At 44.9% G+C, this 25,622-nt stretch overlaps 1 protein-coding gene across 1 annotated transcript in view; it reads right to left on the bottom strand.

The window, feature by feature from the left end:
* The window catches only part of LOC137513373 (small conductance calcium-activated potassium channel protein 2-like), a 130,787-nt gene that overhangs the window by 100,183 nt on the left and 4,982 nt on the right, over positions 1 to 25,622 (bottom strand). The gene's annotated exons all lie outside the window — the stretch shown is intronic.

Genomic DNA, 25,622 nt, shown 5'->3' with positions numbered 1-25,622 from the left:
ATAATAGTGACCTGTGCCACTACCGCCCCTTTTTGGAATGCAGTAAGTGGATAGTGCTGTGATCCTGCACTCATGTGCTGTGCTCCCCATTAAGTCTGTGCCCCCGCCCCCCTGCAAGGTTAGAGCAACACATAAATAGGAGGAATGACCTGTGCCACCAGCAACTGTGCCTATGGTGGAGCAGAGCCAAGAGTGACTTGTGCATTAGCAAAAGGGTGAAATAAATTTGGTTCATATGCAACTGTCAAAAAAAAAAGTTAAAAAATGTTTTTATTTATTGTATTTGTAAAGCGCCAACATATTACACAGCGCTGATATATATATATATACATATATATATATTATTATTATTTAGTATTTATATAGCGCAGACAACTTTCGCAGCGCTGTACAGAGTATATATAGTCTTGTCACTATCTGTCCCTCAAAGGAGCTCACAATCTAGTCTCTACCATATTCATATGTCAATGTATTTATCCTGTAGTGCATGTATATTTTTTAGTCTAGGGCCAATTTAGCTGAAGCCAATTAACTTATCTGTATGTTTTTTTGGGATGTGGGAGGAAACTGGAGTGCCCGGAGGAAACCTACGCAGATACGGGGAGAACATACAAACTCCTTGCAGATGTTGATCTGGCTGGGATTCGAACCGGGGACCCAGCGCTGCAAGGCGAGAGCGCTAACCACTACGCCACCGTGCTGCCCATATATATATATATATATATATATATACATATATACATATATATATATACACATATATATATATATATATATATATATATATATATATATATATATATATATATATATATATATATATATATATATATATATATATATATATATATATATATATATATATATATATATATATATACATTTAACTTTTAAAGGAACAGATATAATACTTGGACTTTTCTTGAAATTGCAAATGCTGATCCACAATATTTACATGGGCTGCCTTGACTTCCAGCAAGTAGGAGACCTCAGGTAATGTGGTAAGTCAGATTTTGTAACATGATCTAAAGGTGTGTGATTCTATTAAATATACTAAAGAACTGATATATCCTTTCTTACCATTACTTCCTGTTATTAATAATCCTATGTTTCCTCCATTTTGGGAAGACCAGAGTGCTTTTCAGTGGTAGCGTGCCAATGGTATTTATTTAATCTATCATCTACTAGATGATATTGGAATTAAAGCATGGCAGCAGCTTTTGGAGAGTCACAGAATACCCCCTAATGAATACTTTAGATATCTAAATATGGCCATACATAAGCAATTTGGGGGCCGATCTCTATCTGATCAAAGAGAGATCTGTTGGTCGCCACATACTGCAGTCTGATTCCCAATCAATCTCAGCATGAAATTGCAATATCATACACCGTTACTACTGCACACCTGCTTGACCATGTCAGCCCGAGATTTTCCAGCATGTCCATTTGATATATTCAACCAATATTGGGGCAAAATCGGTTGAATCTTCAATACGGCACGCTTGCGGCAGAACCGGTTTTTGTCTGATTTATTGAATCGGATCGTCAATCGGCTGCCAAATTGATAGATGCAATCGGCATTGTGATGCCACATCTGCCAGCGCTGTCCTCGTAATGTAAAATGTTCCCACCGGAGTCCCGTGCAACCATGTGTGTATGTGGACTGAGGACGGAGCGTGTAGCCAAGGGCAAACACCATCAGGTAAAATGTACCGCTTGAGGCCCTGGGGGCACATTTTACACTATGGGGACAGCATTGGGGGTTCTGTAAAGTTTGTCTCATCCCAATATCGCACGCCCGGGGCTTAGACAAACCAGGAAAACAGAGCAACGCGCGGTGAGGAGCAAGTGAAGGCGTACGAGAGACGCTGATTGGGATTGGCAAGCCTTAGCCGAGAAGGCAATGGGAGAGAGCCCGTAATAATTACTCTACGTGCATACAAACTGGAGGATCATGTGAGTGGTTTTAATTAATAAAGTTACATTTTTATGAAACAGTATTATACTAAGGGAGCTTTTTGCTTTTGAGGTGCACGTAAACAACACTTAAAGAGGCACAAGGGACTGGGACCCTGATGACACGAAGGATCCCGGTGATAAAACGCTATTGACTAACCTAACGGTGGTCATCTAACTTTGGTGAGTTTGTTCCCCAAAGGGTGCCCTGGCGTTGGTGGATACTCATCCCATTGCATTGAAGAATCACTGACTGCATATTAAGAACAGAAGCTGATTCAGAATACTGTGATTTGCGCTTGTCATCATTCATTTACAATTTAAGTTGATAAACAATGTATTTATTTCAGCTAAACAGACTATTTCTAAGGCTTAAAAACAACCTGTGATTCAATTTGATGAAGTTAAAATGAGAGTCTCAACTTTTAAGACTCAAAGAAATAAGCAAGCATATTACCTGATCAAAAAAAAAAAAAAAACAATTGACACACTTGGGGTGAATATTTGAGGAGGCCATGTTTTTCATTTTTCCTTAGCTTGTGGGATATGTATGAGGACCCGTTTCCACTTGTGCGGTGGGAGTCGCCGCGGTAAAAATTTGCATGCGGATGCGAATTTCGCCTGCGGTTGTCTGCGAATGCGCATGGATGACGATGTATGCGAATTTAACCATGGCAGTGCCTGTGTGCTTTTCCATTGATTACATGCGAATTTGCATGAAAATTTGCATACCAAAACCACATGCCAATTCCCTATTAAATACATTGTATGTGAATCGCGTAGCAGTATGCAAATTCTGATGGCTCTGCCGTGCAGATTTTTTTCTGCACAGAAAAACGCTCAGAAATCCTGACAAGTGGAAACAGTCCCATCTACTTGTATTGTCTATACCAGGCATAGGCAAACTCGGCCCTCCAGCTGTTACGGAACTACAAGTCACACAATGCATTTGTCATGACTATGGTTGTCAGACTCCTGCGATGCATTGTGGGACTTGTAGTTCCTTAACAGCTGGAGGGCCAAGTTTGCCCATGCCTGGTCTATACGAATCTGCATGCAGGAAATGCATGCAAATTCGCTCTAGTGGAAACGGGTCCTGAATGTTTTCTACAGTGTACTATCTGGGTTCCTCTTTCTGTTTTTCTCTTTTCTATCTCTTTCTTTTTTTATACTTCCGTCCAAAAAATGGGGAGAAGAAGTCCCTGCGTCTTATACTTTGCTGTATAAGACGCAGGGACATTTCCCAATTTTTTGGGGAGAAAAAGTGTGTCTTATATGGCAGCAAATACGACAAATTCTTGAGAATACAGCTCAGTCTGAAAGAAAATGGACGGAAGTATAAAAAAAGAAAGAGATAGAAAAGAGAAAAACCGAAAGAGGAACCCAGAGAGTACACTGCAGAGAACATTTAGGGCCCGCTTCCACTAGAGCGAATTTGCATGCGTTTCCTGCATGCAGATTCGCATAGACAATACAAGTGGATGGCAGGTAATCTCCAAATTACGAAAGCCCACCTATATGAACCACGGTCCCGCCGGCATGTCAGGGATTCCCTGCCTGTGTGTAGTTTGCCGCTCCCAACCCCCCCGTGCCTGCCTCCCTCCCCCTTGCGTCTGCTGCCCCCCCCCATGTGTCCTCCTGTGTCCCCTTCTATCTGTTACTCTTCCCCCCCCCCTCCATGTGCCTGCCTCCTTCCCCCTTGTGCCTACTGCCCCCCCCCCCGGATGTAGCGTGTGTAGCAGCTTCTTACCTATCCATGCGCCCGCGATGAATGCAGACATCTGTCTCCCCTGCTCTTCTTGCTCTAGCGATCAGTTCAAGTCGCTCGCTAGAGCGAGAGGTGCAGTGGAGACGGATGTCTGCATTAAGGTGGCCACTAATGATCCAATTTCTAGTGAAAAAAATCTTTAGAGCGATCAGAAATTCTGATCGGAAGTGAAATATTGTAATACATCGTTCACTACACCATCAACGAACCAATCTTTGCTTCCTATCTATCACAACCAACAAGAAAATCCAAATTTTGGTTCGACGAAAATTCATTCGGCCGACATTTTTTTCACTCGTTCATAATCGATTGTGTCCATCAATGGAGGTTATTTACAACCAATCTGATCAGACACAGGAGGACACATGGGGACAAAGGAGGACACATGGGGATACAGGAGGACACATAGGGATACAGGAGGACACATGGGGATACAGGAAGACACATGGGGAGACATGGGGGACACATGGAGGACACCATTCGGGGAGAACATGTACAAGACGCTCCTGGAACATGGATGCACCAGGTTTAGAATATATATATATTTTTTTCCCCCTGGTTTTTGACCGCTAAACCTAGGTGGGTCTTGTATTCCCGAGCATCTTATACAGTGGCAAATACGGTATATGTCTTTAAAAAGTCTCGTTTTTATTTATTTAAAGAATTTAATTCTCTTATGTTATGTGAATAGCTACTTCTTGATAATTTTATCCAGGTTGGGAAGAAACTGATGTAATGTTTATGATCCCTATTGGATATCATTGATGAATTTCTAAATTCTCTGTTGAATAAAAAAAAAAAAAAAAAAAAAAAAAAAAAGAAGAAGAAGAAGAAAGTAATGTTTGTCTTTTATCGCAACTTGGCCCAGACTTTTGGATAGGATAGTTTGTTTTTCCTTCTATTTTTAATGGTCATATGTCTTTTTTCAACTTATCAACTACTGTAAGTAAAAACCATTCTGGAGCACAAGTAAATGATGTATTTTCTCAAACATAGTCTAATTTACTTTACAGTTTACTTTATGCAAGGGAGAGACGTAGGTAGAGAAAGAAAATTTGTGGGAAACTGTAAGCTTACTTGAATAAGTATCTACTTTAGGGCTAGATCACACTGGACAGGATGTGACCGCGATTCTGCAGCCTTAATCGCGTGTTTTACCGTGATTTGTGCTTGTAACTCCCGTTCAATAGAATGAGAATCACAGCACGATCATCGCCCAGGCGTTGCAAAAGCGATAAATGTGAACCAGCCCTTAGTTGAACCACACTTAAGCATTAACAAAGTCTAAGGCTATGTTCACAGTAGTGCATTGCAGGTGCTTTCTACACTGCCATGCACCACTTATGCGAGTTTACAGTGCCGACTCTGTGCTATAACAGAGTGCAGCATCCTGACGCACTGCATGCTGTGCGTTACAGCAAAACACGTGTATTTACAGTAGCAGTGAAGCATACTTCTCATTGAGTGTATGCTTCACTGTATGCAGCAGATAAAGTGCAGTGCCGCTTTTCCATTCTGTTGCATTCCTGCTGTTTCAGTGCAAACGTAGCCTTTGTGGCTGGATAGTGTACTGGTTAAGGGCTCTGTCTCTGACACAGGAGGCCAAGGTTTGAATCTTGGCTCTTCCTATTCATTAAGACAGCACCTATTCAGTGAGGAGACCTTGGGCAAGATTTCCTAACACTGCTACTGCCTATTGAGCGCATCCTAGTGGCTGCAGCTCTGGCGCTTTGAGTCCGCCAGGAGTAAAAGGGCGATATAAATGTTCTGTGTTTTGTCTTGTCTTAAGGTGTCCATAAATGATTTAGTTCTTTTTTATTTTTAAAAACCTTTTTATTTAAATTATTGATTTAATAGACTGATCAAATACATTTTTTCACCTCCCCCAATCAAGCATCTATTGCATTTTGCACAATACTGAACGGTGTTTGTTGATCAAAAGTGCTCATTTGATTTTTTTAATACAATTTTTTATCAAATATAAAAAGTGAACAATTTGGTTGTGTTGTGTATAGTCACATTTAGAGGTTTTTGAGAAAGCTTAGGTAGATCTAGGGAAATTCAGCTGCCTGGAGTTATGCCCATTTTCACCATTAATCTCTTTTTAAAAAGAGAAAATGAAAGAGCAGTTCTTTATAAGCTGAGTTAAGGCCTCCTTCACATTGGGTGCATTGAGAAACGTATAAAAGCGCATAATAAAAAAACGCATGCATTTGTGCACGCTTTTTTAAAGCATGTCTTTTAAAGAGACACTGAAGCGAAAAAAAAATTATGATATTATGATTTGTATGTGTAGTACAGCTAAGAAATAAAACATTAAGATCAGATACATCAGTGTAATTGTTTCCAGTACAGGAAGAGTTGAGAAACTCCAGTTGTTATCTCTATGCAAACAAGCCATTAAGCTCTCCGACTAATTTAGTCGTGGAGAGGGCTGTTATCTGACTTTTATTATCTCAACTGTTCCTGGACTATTTGCTTTTCCTCTGCTAGAGGAGAGGTCATTACTTCACAGACTGCTCTGAAATAATCATTTTGAATGCCGAGTGTTGTGTAATCTGCACATATTATAGAATAATGCAATGTTAGAAAAAACACTATATACCTGAAAATAAAAGTATGAGAATATTTTCTTTGCTGCTAATCTTCTAGTAATTATTCATAGTACACAACCAATTCATTATATCATATATTTTTTTTCGCTTCAGTGTCTCTTTAAGCATGTTTAAGCATGTTTTGTCACTCCCCCTCACTGGGGTAAAGGGAAAGGCACATTTGGCTACCTATACTGAGGGGAGGGGGGAGGCAACATACATAATACTGGTGGCACCACTGCTACCTATACTGGGGAGGGCACAATTTGGGGTACGGGGAATACTATGGAACTTCTGCCTTTGGTGCTGGAGAACCTTACCCTTGCCCTGCCAGGAAAGTATGAGGGGACGCTACTACACCCCAGCAAGCATTTGGAGATGCCACTAGATCACCAGGGAAACATATGGGGGACCACTAGACTACCAGGAAGATCAAGAGTAAGTAGGACCATGGGTCAAATGTGGAAATGTAATAGGATAAAACATAATAATGGGGTGGCACTGAAAACTAGTACAATAAAATGTACTGTTTAAAGTGGTTTCTATGGTATTATAAAAATTAAACAAGCTAACACTTACCTGGGGATTCTATCGGCCCCCTGTAGCTGTAATGTCCCACGCTGTCCTCCTCCCATCATCCGTTCCCCGTCGCCGCTCCCGGTTTAATATTCGTCTAAGCAGACGAATAATGCTTGCTCCTGCAGGCGTCATGGGGAGCTTAAAGCGAAGGCGCAGTATGAAGTTTTCTTGTACTGCGTCTCCGCAGTAAGTTCCCGATACCGCGCGTGGGGGTGAGCATTGTACTCACTCGCGTGACCGCGCGGCGGGGAACGGAGCATCGGAGGAGGACGGCATGGGACATTACCTCTGCAGGGGGCCAATAGAAGGTAAATGTATCAGCTTGTTTCAGTTTTGTAATACCACAGAACCCCTTTAACCATCCCACTTTTTAAGACCATGCCCTCTACATAATAAAATTAATTAACCTTCTCTGTTTTCTCCCTAATTTTTACCAAAATAATACTTGTGATATTTTCTCATTTCAAAGTTAAAAGTGCACACTGTAGCAAAAACCCACCTTTGTTCCATAACAAAATATCATAATTTGTGACAGAAGCGTAATTTAAGTTTTTGTGATAAACAAGAGAACTAGACAAATACATTTTTTTAAATTTATATTAGCAGTTTTTATTTTCAAACTCTAAAGGATGAAATCTGAGAAATATGGTAATATTTTTTTCAGGTTTTTCTTCTTTTTCCTTTCCTTTTTCCAAAATTATTAGTGGGAAAAAAATACTGCCCAAGAAAGTATGTGTCTTAACTGTACTATAACACACACAAATACACACATAAGCACACACACACACAAGTGTGAGCGTGTGTGTGTGTGTGTGTATATATATATATATATATATATATATATATATATATATATATATATATATATATATATATATATATATATATATATATATATATATATATATATATATATATATATATATATATATATATATATATATATATATATATAGTGCTGCCCATAATTACTTATACCCCTGGCAAATTTTGACTTAAAGTTACTTTTATTCAACCAGCAAGTATTTTTTTTGACGAGAAATGTGGCTCTCAAAAGATAATAAAACAATGTACAAAAGGCATTATTGTGGGGAAAAAAACATTTCTCATCTTTTATTTACATTTGAGCAAAAAGTGTTCAGTCCAATATTATTCATACCCTTCACAGTCCGTGGGAAACTCCAGTTCTATACCATTCCAAATAGTCCAAGCTGTTCTAAAGCATCCTAATTACCCTGAGTAATTGGGGACAGCTGTTTTATTAAACTCAACAGGTGAAAAACAGCAGCTCTCTGCAGTTGGTTTGTGGACAGTCATGGCTAAGACAAAGGAGCCCACTGAGGACCTGCAGCTGTGAATTGTGGCTGCTCACATGTCAGGAACGGGCATTTCTAAATGTTCTTCACTGTGGAAAATCTCAGAGGATGTGGTTGGAAGCCAAAAGTGACACCTGTGCTGGCCAGGAGGATAGTGAAGAGGTAAAAAAGAATCCAAGGATCACCACCAAGGCCATCCTGGTGAATCTGGGCTCTGCTGGTGGCAATTTCTCAAGGCAGACAATCAAACGGACACTGCACACTGCTGGGTTCCTCGGATGCAGACCGAGGAGGACGCCACTTCTCCAGATAAAGCACACAATAGCTCACTTGACCTTTGCAAATGCTCATCTGGACAAAGAAGAAGACTTCTGTTCTTCTGTGTTATGGTCAGATGAAACAAAAATTGAATTGTTTGGTCACAATGAAGTTTCCTTCATTTAGTGTAAAAAAAGGAGAAGCCGTCAACCCAAAGAACACCATCCCCACTGTCAAACATGGCCAAACATGGTGGTGGGAACCTAATGCTTTGGAGGTGTTTTTCAGCCAATGGACCAGGGAACCTTATCACAGTAAACGGCACTATAATAAAAGACCAATACATGAAGATTCTCAACAACAACATCAGGCAGTCTGCAGAGAAACTTGGCCTTGGGCACCAGTGGACATTTCAGCATGACAATGACAATGACCTAAAACACACAGCAAAAGTGGTGAAGAAATGGTTAGCAGACAACAACATTAATGTTTTGGAGTGGCCCAGCCAAAGACATGACTTGAATCCAATTGAGAATCGGTGGAGGAAGCTAAAGCTGAGGGTTATGGCAAGAAGACCCTCCAACCTGAAAGATTTGGAGCTCATTGCTAAAGATGAATGGGCAAAAATACCTGTGAAGACATGCAAAAAGCTGGTCTGCAATTATAGGAAGCGTTTGATTGCTACAATAGTCAATAAAGGCTTTTCTATTGATTATGGAAGAGGGTATGAATAATTTTGGACTGTACACTTTTTGCTCAAATGTAAATACAAGCTGCGAAATGTTTTTTTTCCACAATAATGCCTCTTATGAACATACTATACATAATACATGCACATGCATGTGCATACATGTCCAGACACTACAAAAACCTGTGGGGATTTAATGAGGAATACAATTCCAAAATAACACATCCAAACAGCTACAAAATATATTAAGCAAAACAAAACAAAAAAAGGAACTTCTTTATAGTTCTGCTATCCCTGAAGGGAAGGTCAAGACCCTTCATTTGCTAGATCACCTTACTAAAAGTACTCTACACAAACAGTAAACAAGCAGTACTGTACACTCCTGACTGAAAGCTCTGTATTGAACAGTGTTACTTGTTTGGAAATACACATGTACACATTTCTATACAGGCTTGCAGAAAGCAGAGGATTCCTCCCTGAATTTGTTGCAGTTCCTGTTAGAGCTTTTCAGCTCTCCCTTGCTTACAGGTCTCTCTCCTCCCTCCAGTCTGTTACTCTCTGACTCCTGGCAGACGCACACTTGCTGCAGTGCAGGAGAGGAGGACTCAATGACAGGCAGAGCTCCTCTCTCCCTTCAGGCGGGAAGACAGGAGAGTGTGCTGCAGACAAGGGGCATCCTATCAGCAAAATGTAATGGCTATCCTCCCAGTGCCTGAACAAAACTAGTGCATTTTAGCATAATGCACTGAACATGGCAACTGCCAAGCCTTTTTTTTTTTTATTACAAATGTATGCAGATAGCTTTGATGCAGTGATGCTGCAATGCTTTTAGTGCCAGAATTCTTATGTTTTTATGTGTTACTTTTTTTTACTATTTTAAATTATATTTATATTTTTAGCTTTATTTATTGCTGCCAATATGTATAATAATCTTTTTTTGTTATGGCCAAATGTAATGGCTAAAGAGGAATTGGTGACAAAACTTTACCTGACTATGCCATGGTCTTAAAACCAAAAGTCAGGGCTGGGACCAATCGATTGCGATTTGTAAAATATTTTCAAAGCAATTTTTATAGCCATTTCAAGGAATGTAATTTTTGCCCTGCATTCCTTTCAATCGTAATCATTCAGAAAATGGTCCAGGCAGCGCTTTCCAGATTTCTTCAAATCAAGAGCGCTGTAGTGGAATCTTCATCATAGGGGTTTCAATGTCCAAGCGCACTATTAGATCCCTCTAGGGGACATTATTAGTTGCCCACAAAAGAGGGGAAGGTTTAGTTCCCTCCGGGAGCGGTTATTAGTTGCTCACAAAGTGGGGGAGTTATTAGTTCCCTCGGGAAGGGGGGGCTGCAAGCTGCCCACTAAGGGGGGTGGGTATTAGTTCCCTTGAGGGGGTTATTAATTGCCCGCAAGAGGAGGGTTCTATGTGAGAGTAGTGACAGGTAAGGTCATACTAGCATACATGTACTTCTTTGACGATATATTCTAGTTTGTTGGAAAACTGGCCCTCATCAACATCACTTCCACTTCTGATGTGACATGACAGAAATGTCCACAGAAAAGAGGAGATGATGGGGTAGTGTTGGAAACATTGAATTGTTGTTACCTTATGGATGCAAGCAATTTTCACATTTCAGCACTCCTTCCATTCATTTCCCAATAACTTTATTGCTGTTCATCATACCTAAATGATCTATTGTATATCTTGTTTTTTTTGCCACAAATTAGGCTTTTAAGGCCCAGTTCACATTAGGCCCGGTTCACATTAGCGTTCGCTATCCGAATTTTCCGGATCTGAACCGGACCGCATACTGTACAAACGGAACATACGTTCCGCATAGCAATGTAAAGTCTATGCGGACGTCCACACGCGTCCGTTCCGTACGTAACGGAGCCGGATCGGATCCAGACTCCAGACTCTTTTCCAATATGCGCTATTTTTTGGCTCCGGATCTCCGGCCCACGCACCCGGACCGGAGCCGGACTGGAGCCTGACAGCACCAGCCGGAACACAGAAACCAATGGGGAACGGAAGGCACAGAACACACTGCCTACAAAAACCTGACGTTCTACCCCACTTCCTATGCGTGTGCAAGCGGCCATTTCGGATGGGGACACATGGGCCAAGCATGTCTGGAGTGGAGCAGCAGTGACAGACGTGCTGGAGCTGTTTGGCAGAATGTCGGAGGTGGAGGTGAGGCCTACAGCGGAGGAACCTGATTCTACACGTGCACCAGGTGCACCTTCTGCTGACCCCAACATTTTTTTTTTAAATTTCGCTATTTTTTGCCCACGGATCCGGATGGCAGCCTGATGCATGCCTGATACAAACGGACCGAATGCGGATCGGAACCGTACGGTTCTGATCAGGATCAGGTCAGGATCCGATCAGGATCCGATCAGGATCCGGTCCGTTTATTTGCCAAAACGCAAGTGTGAACGGGGCCTTAGTAATTATGGTATTCTCAAATGCATTTTAAAAGGGAAAAGTTTTAAAATAAACAGTGCTACTGTAGATAAAACCCACAACTTTGATTTGCCCATTTGCTGGTTATCCCAGCATTTAAATTATTTCCCTAATGCGATGTATGGGCATAATACAGTATATTATTTGGAAATAAATGTGTATTTTTTCTACGTTGTGTTTTTTATTTTCTGATTGTACTAACAATAATTGCAAGCTCTTATTTGCAAAAATACCCTCATGGCATACATATTTAAAAAGCAGGGTCCTTACGGTAAGAATGTAAGTATTCCATTTTAAGTTCTGTCACTTTGTTTTATTTTTACAAGATTTTTATTTTGGTAGAGAATATATGAAAATAAAAATGTTATTGCTTTTGATTAAGTTTGTCGCTAAAAATAATTCACAAGACATAAGCCTCAACCCTAAAACATCCTAAAATCTATTCTACAACTTATCATGGTTAAAATAACATCACATATCTCTCAGTTGATAGCTAGTTGGGCATTTAGCAGGCCGTCAACTCTGAAGTATGTATGTGGCTTTGTATAGGGCAATTTTTTTTCCGCAAATTATTTTACCATACTTTTTTTGCATAGCCCCAGAAGAGTCTGGAGAGCAGAAAAAGACCACAAATTATGGAAAGCTAACAATCACAGTTTTTCAAAACTGGGTGTTTTGTAAGCTATTGATCATGATTTTGAAAATGACATTATTTTTGAATGATGGATTGAGTTGGTCCTTACCTATTTTTTATGCTATTAAGCTATTTTCCTCTCAGTGCCATTATAGATAAGCCCTATCTATGCTCAACACTAACTCTCCCCTATCTATTCTTAACCCTAACCACCTTATGCTGGGTACACAAGTTGCGATTTCCCGCTCGATTGACGGGATCGATCGATTATTTCCGGCATGTTTGATGGGGTTTTGATCGATACAGCCATTGATTTTGCATACTTAACATGAGAAAATCGATGGCTTTATCGATCGAGTCCCAATCGAACATATCGGAAATAGTCGATCGACCAGGAAATCGCATCGTGTGTACCCAGCATATCACAGACTACTAACACTAATCCTGCCCAATCTATACCTAACATTAATGGGCATTGCCATAGGTGCCCATGTAAAACGCAGATAATAGCGGCTATAACAGTAAAGTTAGGTGCCAGAGTTGCCCAATAAAATAACAGATGCCGGGACCACTCACTATAGAAACTGCAGCTATATTTATAGCCACTATATTTGTAGCAGCAGTGTCTATAGTGAGCAGCTGCTTAGGCACCCAAATTTTATAGTGGGAGACTTTGGCACCCAAATTTACTATTATAGCCGACATCAGAGGCATTTGACATGGGCGACTATGGCGGCACCTAAATTTATCAGCACGCAAGTTTGCCCAAATTTACATAGCCCCTCACAGCAGCTCGTCACCTCAGAACACAGATCTGAGGTAGCACAGGACGACTGTGAGAGAGGCACAGTTAGGGAGAGCCCACACCTGTGTCCCTGGAAAACACCGCTGTTTTCCCACGGACAATTTTTTGCATCCTTTGCGTGTTATTTTTCTTAGTCTATGGGAATCGTACACTTGTTGCAGTTTCATGCGGCGGGGAATCAGTTTTCGTTACGTGCATGAATTGCAGGCAGGAAACAAACGCGGGCATCACCACTGAAAAGCATTATGTGCGATTTCGCATTTCACTAAACTGCACGCTCTTTCCAACAAAGTCTTAAGGGACATTGAGCTCAACTTAAAAATGAAAATAGTACTCACCCGGGGCTTGTACTGCGTACAAGTACTGCGCATGCGCGATTAAAGCGCGCATACGCCGTACTTTCACGCCGGCCGGCGTGGTGACGTCAGCCACGTCATACGCGGAAGAAGGAGCCCGACACTCGGCCGAGTGTCGCCGGGCTACCGCCGGGCCGCCATTCCGGACTAGGAGAGGAGCCAGGACCCCCGTCGTGGGACCTCCCGACCAGCACTGGGCTGGAGAAAGCCCCGGGTGAGTACTATTTTCATTTTTAAGTTGAGCTCGGAGTCCCTTTACTATTTAACTAACATTGTTACTTGTACTTATAAATTATGATTTTTACTGGCTGTAACAGAAATTAAAATATAAGCTAAGTACCCACATGAAGTTGGATCAGCAGCAACAAGCGATCATTCCACAATCCATCTTCACTACCGTGAATCATTTAAACAAATTTGCTAAAATTATAACGGCGGGCAATGGAGATCTGAGTGATCATTCGCTCAATTATCCATCTTGATGGTTGCAGTCACTGCACATTGCTAAATATCGTTTAACCATTCTGCGACCACCTAACGCAGGATGGCTGCAGAGTGGCTCTCTTGTTCTTTGATCATGCCACATGGCGTGATCTCGCAAGGAGCGAGATTAGAGGGGCACTCACACTTGCACAAGCGTGAGTGCCCATTAGTACACAGAGCCAGCCGCAGAGATCAGCCTGCCAGCCCACTATCGGAGCTGGCAGGCTTATTTTTTGATTCACAGGGAGAAATATATGTATACAGCACTGCGATCTCCCACAGCACTGTAAAGATGACAGCCTTGTCACTTATATGTCCTGCAGAAGGGCTCACAATCTAATCCATACGTGTATATGTGTATCCATATGTCTATGTGTGTATCATGTAGTGTATGTAACGTAGTTAGGGGCCAATTTAGGGGGGAGAGAGGGAAGTAAAAGAAAGTGTTTTTTTTTTAAATAAGGTCTTTTTTTATTAATAATAATAAAAAAATGTAGCAGCAATCAAATACCACCCAAAACAAGCTCTATATGTGAGAAGAAAAGGAGAAAAATTCATTTGGGTGCTAAGTTGTATGACCGAGCAATAAACTGTTAAAGTTGTGTAGTGCTGAATTATAAAAAAAAATCACTAGGGGGGTGTAAACCTCTGGCCCTCAAGAGGTATAACTTTTGTTAAATTATATTACACAATATCATGAAAACAATAATTCGCCCTGAAAAAAGTCACCTGTAAAAGTCACCACATACATCATGGATACAGACCTTCGGGCACACTGATTGATTCAGGGACCACATGATCCCTTGCCTTGCACCAATCATTGCCTTGGGGGGACGTAAACACTTTTTTATACTATTTTTTATTTTAAGCATTTAAACTTTTTTTTTAAATTATCAATGAACACTGTTACTAACACTGCCTCATGTAGAATCTAACCACAACTGCTGCTACACTAAGATACATATGCAGAGGAGGAACGCCACTACACTGCCCATGCCAAACAAGCACCCGGTGGCTTCACTGATGCAGCTGACACACCCACCCACACTGTAGATATAGAGAAAAATAATTGCACACCTTATTCTAGCGGATGCTGGTGCAGGATTCCCAGGCAATTTGCAATCCAATGGTCAAGTAGAGATACGCACACAGTCTTTGCCAGGAACAGTGGAATTTATTGTTCCATCACACACATATATACAATCGTCCGACCATAAACTGAGAACATGGGGCCAATCCAGTCCCCTTTGTCAAGGCTGGGACAGACACATAAACGAGCCACACTGGACGCACTGCCTGTCAGCTCCCTGTGTGAAAGAGGCCTAACAGAAGCACTGTGAGAGTTGGGAAATCATCTGAAACATGAAAACTATGCATACACATGACTGTAAGCTCATTCAGGGAGGGCTCTTTCCCCTATGTTATTACTGCTGTGTAAAGGTGGCCATTAACAGTACAATTTTTCATCAGATGGGGTTTTTCGATGCAATTCTTTACAATCGAAATAAATCAGAAAGTAATTATCGATTGTTCCTGGGTAAATTAGGGCATTTTCTCGCTTTTGATTTGATCGTAAAATCCAACATTCTGATCTTTATATTTTCTCTTCCAATCAACCATACAATCATTTTACATCAGTTTTTCCACACACTGCACAGTTTCCTGAACAATTAGATAGTAAAAATAGCATGGAAAGATTACATCTGATGAAAAAATGGTATCGTTTATGGGCACCTTAACCTCTAGCCGACCGCACCACACCGGTGGGCGTGGCCACGGCGGCAGCCCCAGGACCGCCCAATGCCGATCGGCATAAAGTCCTGGGACTCTGTTTTGCAGGATATCGCGCGCAGGCTTCGCGCGCATCTCCTGCTCGGGGGGGGGGGGGGGGGGGGGGCGGAGCAGAGACTGTTAGATGGCGAAACTAATTAACATGACGGCCGTCTAATTAACATGTAAAGCGCTGCGATCTACAGCAGCGCTGTACAGGGGACAGCAGTGTGACACGGCTGTCCCCCTTGGGGACTCAGAAGTGATCCACTGTGATAGCCTTATTTAAATAATAAAAAAAGAAATATTTAATACAAAAAATAATCAAATAAATATTTATTAAACACAAACAAACAAACCTGGGGGCGATCAGACCCCACCAACAGAGAGCTCTGTTGGTGGGGAGAAAAGGGGGAGGGGGATCACTTGTGTGCTGTGTCGTGCGGCCCTGCAGCTTGACCTTAAAGCTGCACAGTGGCCTATTTAACACAAAATGGCCTGGTCTTTAGGGGGGGTAAAGCCTGTGGTCCTGAAGAGGTTAAAGCGTTTCATATTTTCCACCTTCATGTATGATGCATTGCTGACTGGTTCAGGTATGTTTTATCTCTTACCCGAAACTTGTAAATGTCTCTACTGCACATTTTCTATTGTAAAGCACCATGGAAGATGCTGGCCATATATAAATAATAATAATAATACAGTCAGATACAAAATGCATGCCACCAAGATTCTAGCCCAAGTCCTGGCAAAAGACATAAAATGGTCAGAGTGTTTGTGGGAATTCTACCACTTGCATGTACAATATTAGCAGTGAAAGCTTTATGTTTGTAAATGTGGAGATTTCCACTATTGGGCAGTGGCGGCGCCACACTGGGGCCTACCCAGGCTTCAGCCCCAGCTTTCATGTGGTCAGCCCCCCCGCGGCCTCCTCGAGTCTCAGTGTCTGCTGCTGTGCTGCCCCTTCAAGTGGCAAGAACACTGCGACTCATCGCTCGGCTACTTTCCTGCGTCCTCTCTGCCTCCTTCTAATGGGCCCTCCCCCCCTGCTGCGTGATTGGTCAGCAATAGGGAGGAAGGGCCCATTGGAAGAAGTCAGAAGTAGGTAGCTCCACTCCCAAGCCAATCACTGTTGGAAGGAAAGCATGTGGGAGGGGAGGAAAGTGGGTGGGAAGTAGATGGGAGTAGGATGTCTCGCTTTGCTTCTCAAGCTGGTCGGAGGAGGAGAGCAGGTGGGCAGGAAGGTGAGCAGGGAAGAGATCCCGCCCTCAGCTGCTCTTCTCTGCAACTTCCAGCACCTGTCTGTCATCCACCACCAGGGGCATGGCATTGGTAAGTAAATGGCACACACACCCACTACCACCTAATATCCTACACCTACAACCAGCACCCACTATAGCTTGCACTAGGCACTCACTATCCCAAATAGCCTACACATGCACCCACTATAGATGCACCCACTACCCCTATAGCCTGCACCCATTCCCAGCAGCACCCACTATAGCGTGTACCTAGCTCCCTTTACCCCCATAGCTTAAACCCACACCCAGCACCCATTATAGATGCACCCACTATAGCCTGTACCTAGCTCCCTCTATACCCTATAGCCTGAACGCACACCTAGCACCCACTATAGCCTGCACCTAGTACCCAGCACCCACTACACACTATAGCCTGCCCCCACACCTAGCACCTTCTATAGCCTGCAGCTTGCACCCACTACCCCCTATAGCCTGCACACACCCAGCACCCACTAAAGCCTGCACCTAACACCCAATCCCCCCTATAGTCTGCACCTACTATAGCCTGCACCTAGCACCAACTTCACCTTATAGCCTGCACCCCCACACCCAGCACCCTTTATAGCCTGCATCCAGCACCAACTATTGCCTGCACCTAGTACCCACTACCCATATAGCCTGCACCTAGCACCCACTACTCCCTATAGCCTGCACCCACACCCAGCACCAGGGGCGGACATACGGCCGTGCAGGCCGTGCCGCCGCACGAGGGCCCCTGAAGTTCAGTTTTCTTCAGGGGCCCATGGCATTAAGTACTTTTTTTTTTTTTTTTTTATATTTTTTTTTTTTTTTATTATTTTATTCCCGGGGGCCCCCCGACTCCTATCCTCCCTCCCTCCCTCACCTCGGGGGCCCCCTCCCGATATGCGCGGCGGGAGAGCGAGCGAGCGGCAAATGCAGGAAGGGCTCTCCAGGCATCCGCTAGAGGCCCAGCCGCTTGGTCTCCAATATGTCTCCAGTTGGAGACATATTGGAGACTCAGCGGCTGGGCCTCTAGCGGATGCCTGGAGAGCCCTGAAGACTTCCTGCATTTGCCGCTCACTCTCCCGCCGCGCATATCGGGAGGGGGCCCCCCGAGGTGAGGAAGGAAGGGAGGGAGGGAGGATAGGAGTCGGGCCCCCCACCCGGATAGCTACCCACCCGGCTACCTACCCACCCGGCTACCTACCTACCCACCCGACTACCTAACCACCCACCAGGCTTCCTACCTACCTACCCACCCGGCTACCTACCCACCCACCAGGCTTCCTACCTAACCACCCACCCAACTACCTAACCACCCACCCGGCTACCTACCCACCCGGCTACCTACCCACCCACCAGGCTTCCTACCTAACCACCCACTCAACTACCTAACCACCCACCCGGCTACCTACCCACCCGGCTACCTACCCACCCGGCTACCTACCTACCTACCCGGCTACCTACCTAACCACCCACCCGGCTACCTACCTAACCACCCACCCGGCTACCTACCGGGCTAGTTACCAACCCACCCACCAGGCTACCTACCCACCCACCCGGCTACCCGGCTACCTACCTAACCACCCACCCGGCTACCTACCTAACCACCCACCTGGCTACCTACCTAACCACCCACCCGGCTACCTACCGGGCTAGTTACCAACCCACCCACCAGGTTACCTACCCACCCACCAGGCTACCTACCTACCCACCCACCAGGCTACCTACCCACCCACCAGGCTTCCTACCTACCCACCCGGCTACCTACCTACCCACCAGGCTACCTACCCACCCACCAGGCTACCTACCTACCCACCCACCAGGCTACCTACCCACCCACCAGGCTTCCTACCTACCCACCCGGCTACCTACCTACCCACCCGGCTACCTACCCACCCACCAGGCTTCCTACCTACCTAACCACCCACCCGGCTACCTACCTACCCACCCACCCGGCTACCCACCCACCAGGCTTCCTACCTAACCACCCACCCGGCTACCTACCTAACCACCCACCCGGCTACCTACCGGGCTAGTTACCAGCCCACCCACCAGGCTACCTACCCACCCACCCGGCTACCCACGCACCCACCAGGCTACCTACCTACCCACCCACCGGGCTACCTACCTACCTACCGGGCTAGTTACCCACCCACCCACCCGGCTACCTACCCACCCGGCTACCTACCCACCCACCCACCAGGCTACCTACCCACCCACCCACCAGGCTACCAACCCACCCACTCAACCAGGCTACCAACCCACCCACCCACTCACCCACCCACTAGGCTACCTATCCACCCAACCACCCATGGGAGCTGCGCGCCGGATGGAGGCTGGGACAGGAGGTCTGCTGCTGCAGGTGAGTAAATGTTTTTGTTTTATTTATATTAGCAGGTGTATGTTCTGGGCAGGTCTGCCACATGATTGCATGTATTTTCTTCGCAAATCTGCCGACATGATTGCATGTATTTTCTGGGCATATCTGCCGACATGATTGCACGTATTTTCTGGGCATATCTGCCGACTTGTTTGCACGTATTTTCTGGGCATATCTGCCGACTTGATTGCATGTATTTTCTGGGCATATCTGCCGACTTGTTTGCACGTATTTTCTGGGCATATCTGCCGACTTGTTTGCACGTATTTTCTGGGCATATCTGCCGACTTGATTGCACGTATTTTCTGGGCATATCTGCCGACTTGATTGCACGTATTTTCTGGGCATATCTGCCGACTTGATTGCACATATTTTCTGGGCATATCTGCCGACATGATTGCACGTATTTTCTGGGCATATCTGCCGACATGATTGCACGTATTTTCTGGGCATATATGTGTATTTTCTTGAGAAAACCTGCACAATTATGTGAATTTTCTGGGGAAAGGGTCACCAAAACTTGGGCCCACTGTCTTTGCGTTGCACTTTTCAAGGGAACCTGAGGTGAGAATAATATTGAGGCTGCCATATTTCTCTCCTTTTAAGCAATACCAGTTGCCTGGCTGCCGTGCTGGTCCTCTGCCTCTTATTCTTTCAACCATAGACCCTGAACAAGCATGCAGCAGGTCAGGGGTTTCTGACAATATTGTCAGAACTGAGAAGATTAGCTGCATGCTTGTTGCTGGTGTAATTCAGTTTATTACTGCAGCCAAATAGATCAGCAGGGCCGCCAGGCAACTAGTATTGTTTAAAAGGAAATAAACCCTCACCCCGGGTTCGCTTTAAGTTACAGTTAGCTCCGCCCTCATCCGGTCATTGCCACGCCCACGCGCGCCGCAGGTCATAGGGGGCCCACAATTACAATTTTGCACAGGGGCCCACTGCTGGCTGTGTCCGCCACTGCCCAGCACACAATACAGCCTGCACCTAGAAACCACTATACACTATAGTCCTCCCACATTATTATTATTATGTATTTAGCAGAGCAGAAAGTGAGCCAGCCAGTCCAGGACAATGGACTGGAGGTAATACATCCTGCCTCATGCTCTGTTACCCATAGGCATTCTCTCTTTCTTTCACCACTCTCTGTCTGTCAGATGCTGAGACCAACAGGGTACTGACCAATTCTGTCTTTCTGTCCATCCTCTGTCTCTCTCTCTCTGCCCATCCTTTGTCTTGTACTGCCCTCCCTTTCATGCTCCATCTCCTTCCACCTCTCTGCTCAACAACTGTCTCTCGTTACTCCCCCTCTCTCCCCCTCTGTCTCTTTCCACCTCTCTGCCCACCTTCTCTCCCCCTCTGTCTCTTTCCACCTCTCTGCCCACCCTCTCTCCCCCTCTGTCTCTTTCCACCTCTCTGCCCACCCTCTCTCCCCCTGTCTCTTTCCACCTCTCTTAATATATTAATGTGCATGTTTTTAACTTGGAGGACTCATGATTCCTTATTTTTGTGTTACTTAGAGGCCTCATAGTTATTGTATTTGTCATTACCTCATGGTTACAGAATTTTGTCATTGTTTGGAGGCCTCATGATTGCTGCGTTTGTTACTACTTGGAGGCCTCACGTTTTCTGCAATTCTCATTGCTTTGAGGCCTTGTGTTTACAGCATTTCTCATTACTTGGAGGCCTCAAGATTGCTGGTTTTCTCATTACTTGTAATTTGCTCACAGTCTAATAATTTTTACCATAGATTATGTGTATGTTGAGGGAACAGCTGTTGCCAGATTGTCTATTTTGGGGGAATCACTACCATATTATCTGTATTTTGGAGGCACCTCTGCCAAATTATGTGTATTTTTGGTGAAATGCTGTTAGATTACATGTTGTAACATCCGCAGTAATGGCGGCTGCGGGCACGCAGGGTGTCTCCACAGCCGCCTTGCCTTCCTGTTCAGGGACTTCGCCCATGCCTCTGGCGTCTAGTACGCCGAGGACGGGTATGTCTTTTGCACATAGGGTTGCCGTATCGCGTGGGCGCGCGGAGACAGGACCTTTATGCGGGGAGGAGGCGCGCCAGCTGACCAGTCGGTCGGCTGACGTCAGAGGAGACTCATGGCGCTCCGGATTGGCTGATTGTTGTGGGCGCGGCCGTGGGGTCTCCTCTGGTTCATAAGCCTTCACTGTTCACTCGCAACTTGTCTGCTGTTGTGAATACTCAAGTGTTAGCACTCAGACCTTAGATAGTATCTGGTGTGCTTTGATCTGGGAGGAAACCAAGGATTTCACACAAGACTAAGATTATTGTATTACTGTATTTTGATATTCTGTGTATGACTCTGGCTACCCTCTGACTCTGCTCTTGCTTATCGTTTCTGTACTTCTGCCCATCTGACTGTTGCTGAACCCTGCCTGATATCTTACTACTCTCTTGCCTACCGATTCTGTACTGTACCTTCCCACCTGTTACTGATCCTAGCCTGTCTGACCTTTCTACTCACCAGTGAGCCCTTGTCACTGGTGAGGTGCTCTTCTAATAGTACCCACCAGCTCCTCTGGTGAGGTTTTGTCAAACTATTCAGTTACTGTGTTCTAATATTACACACCAGCTCCTCTGATGAGGTTTTGTCAAACTATTCAGTTACTGTGTTCTAATAGTACCCACCAGCACCTCTGGTGAGGTTAAGCCAAACTAATCAGTTACTGTGTTCTAATAGTACCCACCAGCTCCTCTGGTGAGGCTTTGTCAAACTATTCAGTTACTGTGTACCAATAGTGCCCACCAGCTCCTCTGGTGAGGTCTAGCTAAACTATTCTGTTACTGTTGCACCAAGCACTACATACTTTGTATTCTGCCAGCTATACTTGTATTATTGGTGATACTGCAGATCACCACATAATCAGGTATAGCGTCTGTATTATTGGTGATTCTGCAGATCAAACATAATCAGACGTCTGTGTTGCTACACCAATCGTTACAGAACAGCAGACCAAAGAATTATGGAGACACTGTGCAATCGGGTTGAACTTTTGACCACGACCGTTAACGATCTCATCAAGACGGTTAACATACAGCAAACCCAGATTGACCAATTGGCTGAGACAGTTAACCGTCTTAAAGGTCCTAATGCACAAGTGTCCTCCCCTCTAGTTATTGAGCCCAGGATGCCCCCTGAGCCCAGGATGCCCTCTCCTGAAAGATTCTCGGGGCATCGCTCTGATTTTCGAAACTTCAAGCACCGGTGCTTATCATATTTTGAGTTACGGGCAGTATCTTCAGGTACAGAGAGTCAGAAGGTCGCTTTTTTAAAGACCTTATTAACTTGGGATTCCCAGTCCTGGGCCTACAGTCTCCCTGAGGGTAGTGAGGCTTTGGCCTCTGTGCAGGATTTCTTTAAAGCGATGGCAGTTATATATGACGATCCCGATTTGGCTACAACATCTGAGAAGAAACTTAAGACTCTCAGACAAGGGCATAGCCCTGTTGAGACTTACGCAGCTGAATTTAGAAGGGTGGCAGTATCAGCCAGATGGGGGCACTATGCGCTGCTGGATTGTTTCCTGACGGGATTGTCTGATACTGTAGCCGATTTAATGTTAGGTCACCCTGAGCCTAAGTCCTTGGATGAGGCTATATCCTTGGCAATCAAGATTGATCGGCGAGTTCGCTACCAAAAGCAAGCTCGGGGTAAAATCCCAGTGAGAATCGCTCCTGGTATTTTTTCACCTCTTGTTCCTTCCCCTCCGCCTCTGGATGAGCCAATGCAGATTGGACAGACCAAACTCTCGGAGGTTGAAAAGAACAGGAGACGTGCTGAGAAACTCTGTCTGTATTGTGCAGAGAAAGGACATATGGGGCCTGATTCACAAAGCGGTGCTAACAGTTAGCACGCTGGTGAAAAGCCCTTTATCATGCCTAAACTCAGTTTAGGCATGATAAGTTTAGGTGTGATAAGTTTAGGTGTCATAAGTTTAGGCATAATAAGTTTAGGTGTGATAAGTTTAGGCATGATAGGTTTAAGCACCAACTGCGTTAGCACCGCAGTGCACAGCTGATCAAAAGTTTTACACTAGCAAAGTCTGGTGCACTTCGCATAGAGTTTAATAGCGCTGCTTTGCGTGCGGGACTTTGCACGCTATCTACACTTATCTAAACTTAGCATGCCTAAACTTATCACACCTAAACTTATCACGCCTAAAATGGCTTTTCACCAGCGTGGTGCAACGGTTATCACGCCTAAAGTCTCTAACTGGGTTAGCACCGCTTTGTGAATCGAGCCCATAGTATCAAATTGTCCCAGAAAGGCGGAAAACTCTATCGCCTAGGTGTAGCTGGAGGTACTACCCTAGGCGATCCAGTCTTACCTCTAAAAAACAATCGTTTACTTCTCCCGTGTTCTATTGCCTGGGAGGGTCAGGTTCTTTCCACCCAGGCCTTTATAGACTCGGGTTCTGCAGTTAATGTGATGGCCTATGATTTTGCCGTTAAATTTGGTTTTCCTCTCCTTTCTGTGGGACGCCAGGTGGTGGTTACCGCAATGGATGATTCACCATTGCAGGGGAAACAACCACTTACTCAGACTCCTGTGTTAACATGTCAGCTAGGAGTGTTGCATAAAGAACAAATACAGTTCCTGGTTCTTAAAATGTCCACCTCCACTGTAATTCTTGGTATGCCATGGCTAAAGAAACACTCCCCTCAGATCGACTGGAGTTCCAGACAACTGTTGAGTTGGTCCTCCTACTGTCGTCATCATTGTTTGGAGAAAGTCATTATAGGCGCTACCGAGATTCAAGTGGAGGGAGGGTCACCATAGTCCTCTGACGCCCCTGACATTGAGACCTGGGAAAATTGGGCATCTGTCTTGAACCCTTTTCAGCAGGAGTTTCTCGAAGTGAAACCAGATGAGGTTCTGTTTGTACCACTCCAGTTCAGATTTCAAATTCTGCATGTTTTTCACGCCCATAAGAATGCAGGTCACCCAGGTATTGCCCACACGCAGGAGTTGCTAGACAGATGTGTCTGGTGGCCCTCTATTGTCTCTGACTGTAAGGACTTTGTTGGAGCCTGTTCTGTTTGTGCCAGGAGTAAGTCGTCTAGACGGGCTCCTGTGGGTATACTACAGTCATTACCGGTGCCTGAGCAGCCATGGACTCACCTGTCCATGGACTTTGTGGGTGAATTGCCCAGATCTGATGGGAAAACAGTCATATGGGTGGTAGTCGATAGGTTCAGTAAGATTGCCCATTTCGTTCCCTTGGACAGACTCCCCTCTGCACAGGAACTGGCAGAGCTCTTCATTCACCACATTTTCAGATTGCATGGTATCCCAGAGAGTGTGGTGTCAGATAGGGGAGTCCAGTTTGTTTCCAAGTTCTGGAGGGCCTTTTGTCATCATTTGGGTATGAATCTATCGTTTTCCTCCGGCTACCACCCACAGACTAATGGGCAGACCAAATTGGTTAGAACAGTTCCTTAGGTGCTATTTGGCAGATGCCCAGATGGATTGGGTCAAGTTCTTACCCTTTGCAGAATTTGCCCATAATAATTTGAAGTGTGCTTCCTCGGGATTCTCCCCATTTCAGGTTGTAACGGGGAGATCACCTAAGTTTTCCCCCTGCCCGTGGTGTCATCTCCTTTCCCGGCTGGGAGGAGTGGCAGGGAACTTTAAAGGAGATCCGGGGTATGGTCAGGAGAAATCTTAACCACTTGCCGAGCGCGCACTCATAACATGCGTCGGCAAAGTGGTAGCTGCAGGACCAGCGACGAACATCTGCGTCGCCGGCTGCAGGCTAATTAATCAGGAAACAGCCGTCCTGTCAATTCACGGCGGGGGGCTCCGTGAATAGCCTGCGGGCTGCCGATCGCAGCTCACAGGCTAAATGTAACCACAAGCGGAAATAATCCGCTTTGTTTACATTTTTACAACGCTGCTATCAGTAGCAGCGTTGTACTATATCAGCGATCCCCGGCCAATCAGCAGCCGGGGATCGCTGTCACATGACAGGCAGGAGCCAGTTAGAGGCTGCACAGGACAGATCCGTTCCTGTGCAGCCTCCGATCTCCGGGGCAGGGAGGTAGGAGAGGTAGGAGAGGGAGAGGGGGAATCCTGCGGTGGAGGGGGCTTTGAGGTGCCCTCCCCCTCCCCGCCAGCCACACGCAGGCAGGAGCGATCAGACCCCCCCAGCACATCATCCCCCTAGTGGGGAAAAAAGGGGGGCGATCTGGTCGCTTTGCCTGATATTTGATCTGTGCTGGGGGCTGTAGAGCCCACCCAGCACAGATCTTAGAAATCAGTGCTGGTCCTT

The sequence above is a fragment of the Hyperolius riggenbachi genome, chromosome 1 (genome assembly GCF_040937935.1).
Source record: "Hyperolius riggenbachi isolate aHypRig1 chromosome 1, aHypRig1.pri, whole genome shotgun sequence".
Classification (NCBI taxonomy): Eukaryota; Metazoa; Chordata; class Amphibia; order Anura; family Hyperoliidae; genus Hyperolius; species Hyperolius riggenbachi.
This window is presented reverse-complemented; position numbering and strand designations above follow the sequence as displayed.